The sequence below is a fragment of the Nanorana parkeri genome, unplaced genomic scaffold (assembly GCF_000935625.1).
Source record: "Nanorana parkeri isolate BGI_ZX_2015 unplaced genomic scaffold, ASM93562v1 scaffold1089, whole genome shotgun sequence".
Taxonomy (NCBI): Eukaryota; Metazoa; Chordata; class Amphibia; order Anura; family Dicroglossidae; genus Nanorana; species Nanorana parkeri.
In genome coordinates, this window is record NW_017307357.1 from 272,830 (window position 1) to 276,461 (window position 3,632).

Below are 3,632 nucleotides of genomic sequence, written 5' to 3' on the forward strand. Positions count from 1 at the left end.
CTACACTCGCAGGATCATCCAAAAAGTTTCTGCAAGGAGTTCATAAGCAGCGTGCTCCAACGATAAAACAAAATAGATCCTTACAATGACAAAAAAAAAAAAATTTGCTTAACCGACATCCAAGCCATCCATCTTGCTAAGCTCGGCAAAAACAGCTTTGCCCGGCAGGATGGCTGAATTTCACTTCTCAACTTTAATTAGCATGACTGATCATACGCACTTTAATAGAAACCTGGGGATTTTTAAAATATATATATAAAGAATCACTTTATTAGCCCAAGAAAGGTCTTATTTTTTATTTAATATCTTATTTATCGATTGCACACATTTTATCAGTTGATGCCTTAAGACGATTAAAACTGCATTAAATTACCATTGAGATGTACAGAGTATAAAACAAAAAATAAATATGTTCTAGTTGTAGAGATGCATTAGTTCACATTAGTGAGTATATTTGTAGTCTAGATTTAAGAAAAAAAAAAAAAAGAAGAAGAGAGATCTATGACCTATGATTACCTCTTGGTGTCACAATCATATATAATAAAAGGTTAATACGCGATCGACGCCTTGACCTTTGGATTTTGAACACACGCTCTGTTGCTTTATTTGGAGATATTTATAGTTTGGATCGTTGAGAACCTCGGGCTTTGCAAGCGCCTCCTGATAGGTGACAGGCAAATGCCACGTACTGCGAGATAAGTACCTTAATCCTCAAGGTATTTTTCATGCACAATAAAAAGGGAGAAAAAAAAAATTACAAAGCTGACTTCAAGATGTTAACGCTTCATAAACCGTTCGGAACACTCGGAATTAAAAAGCACATGAGAAGAAAATAAATAAATAAATATATTGTCACAAAACTGCTGTCACTTTCATGAGCATACTATGTTGGAGATTTGGTTTTATCAAATAAATGTGTTATTGTTTTTATCAAGAGGGTCTGCGTATTGTACTTAATTAACCCCATAGTTCTCCTTTAATGCATGGCACGGCATTGTCCTTCCAATATAGACTCACCAAGCAATATACAATGCCTGGGCAAAAAAAAGAAGTCACACATTCTGATATTTCGTTGGACCACCTTTAGCTTTCTGCACCTTTAGCACCGTTTCGATATTCCTATGCAATGTCTCAACATTTATTTCCATCCAGAGTTGCATTCATTTTTCACCAAGATCTTGTAGTGATGGTGAAAGAGTCGGACCACTCTGTAAAGTCTTCTCCACCAGCACATCCGTAATATCCTCAATGGGGTTAAGGTCTGGACTCTGTGATGGCCAATCCATTAATGAAAGCGATGTCTGAGATGAGACCTAACCAAATGAAGCAACCCCAGATCATAACACTGCTCTAAATCCAGGTGGCAACTTTTTTTTGGCCAGGCAGTTTATATGAACTCTATACAAATACTGGGATGGGTCCTACCTTTGCACTAAAAGCAACCTCACTTCTTCGTGGCATGGGTTACACATTCCATGGACGTTCGGTTGAGATTCTGTAACATGTGGCCATCAAACAATTTCTGCATATTTGTCAGTTGCACATTCTTGTTCCCAATCTCCCATTTAATCACATTCTATCAACCGAATATAGTGACTGGCCCACCATCTGTGTTTATTAGAAACCGAGATTCATAGTACCGGGCTACATGTTTCCAATCTTTAATGAGAACAATGAAAAGGTGAACTAACAACACCCTTCCCACCCCCTCCCAGTCCCTGGTGCACTTATCTACAATGTTGACCATCATCCTCCACCCACACCAGCCCATAGAACTGTCCTTTGAAATGTCACTACAGAGCCCCAGTAGTTGTATAGCAACATCATCCTTGAAATGAGAAGTGGTCTTTGCTCATCGTGGCCAAGTAACCAATGAGCTGGCCAGATAGAATCTCCTCTGATCCTTTCTTCTTCTGGACCAGACAAAACTAGAAATTTCCATTGGTCAGCACGGTCATGTGGCCTTGCTGACCAATGACCATGTTCCATTGCAAGCATTATGTTGCTATACCTCATGAGCTGTGTAGTGAGGTTTTCAAGTGCTGGGACTGTTATACAAGCTGGTGTGGTCATCATTGCAGATGAGTGCAGTAGGGACCAGAGGTGTGAGGAGAGTGTTGTGAGTTAGTCCATCTTTAAATTTTTGTGTGAAAATGTAAACTAACCCTTTAAATGTCCAGATTTAGTGATCCTGTGCCCAATTTAGTCTCAGATTTCCGTTTCTGGTTAACAGGAACCAGAAGTGGTCGTCTACTGTTCCTCTCTATCTCAAGGCTCAACGTGTATTCTGAGATGCTTTTTCTGCATTGTAGCCTTTCTTTCAATTCCAACCAGTCTTTCCAGTCTGTCCATTCTTCTCCGACCTCTCTCATTAACCAGCCGTTTCCTTCACAAATATGCCAATCGCTGGCTAAACAGAACTACAAATCCTTCAGCAGATAAAACAGTTTCCATACATGTATTTCTACTTTTTGCCTGCAGTCCAGCCATAAGCAGTATAGTAGGGATGGTGGTTGCAACCCCTGGTCTTCCAATGTAGCGGCCTCCCACATCTCCATCCCACAGGGTCGGAGTAGCTCAGCGTTCAAAGAGGACGGCGTTTAATGTAACACTTAATTTCAAACCTTTGCTTAGGATATTATGTTTTAAGAATGCATGTAAACATATTTCAGCTGCCGGCACTGTCTGCATCAGCGCATTTCCTAAGTGGTCCTTGGTGGAAACAGTAAACGTATTTAGGCCTCCAGCATGCAATTTAATTTCCCAAATGAATCTCAGGCACATTTTCATGCATCTCGGAGGTGTTTACCATGAATTTCCACAGAGTTCTATTATCTGAAAACATACCGGGTGACCACGCAGACATAGGTCCACCTAGGTAGGAAGATCTATCCATAATCTATCCTCTATCTATCTATCTATCTATCTATCTATCTATCTATCTATCTATCTATCTATCAGTTCGGTTGAGATTCTGTAACATGTGGCCATCAAACAATTTCTGCATATTTGTCAGTTGCACATTCTTGTTCCCAATCTCCCATTTAATCACATTCTATCAACCGAATATAGTGACTGGCCCACCATCTGTGTTTATTAGAAACCGAGATTCATAGTACCGGGCTACATGTTTCCAATCTTTAATGAGAACAATGAAAAGGTGAACTAACAACACCCTTCCCACCCCCTCCCAGTCCCTGGTGCACTTATCTACAATGTTGACCATCATCCTCCACCCACACCAGCCCATAGAACTGTCCTTTGAAATGTCACTACAGAGCCCCAGTAGTTGTATAGCAACATCATCCTTGAAATGAGAAGTGGTCTTTGCTCATCGTGGCCAAGTAACCAATGAGCTGGCCAGATAGAATCTCCTCTGATCCTTTCTTCTTCTGGACCAGACAAAACTAGAAATTTCCATTGGTCAGCACGGTCATGTGGCCTTGCTGACCAATGACCATGTTCCATTGCAAGCATTATGTTGCTATACCTCATGAGCTGTGTAGTGAGGTTTTCAAGTGCTGGGACTGTTATACAAGCTGGTGTGGTCATCATTGCAGATGAGTGCAGTAGGGACCAGAGGTGTGAGGAGAGTGTTGTGAGTTAGTCCATCTTTAAATTTTTGTGTGAAA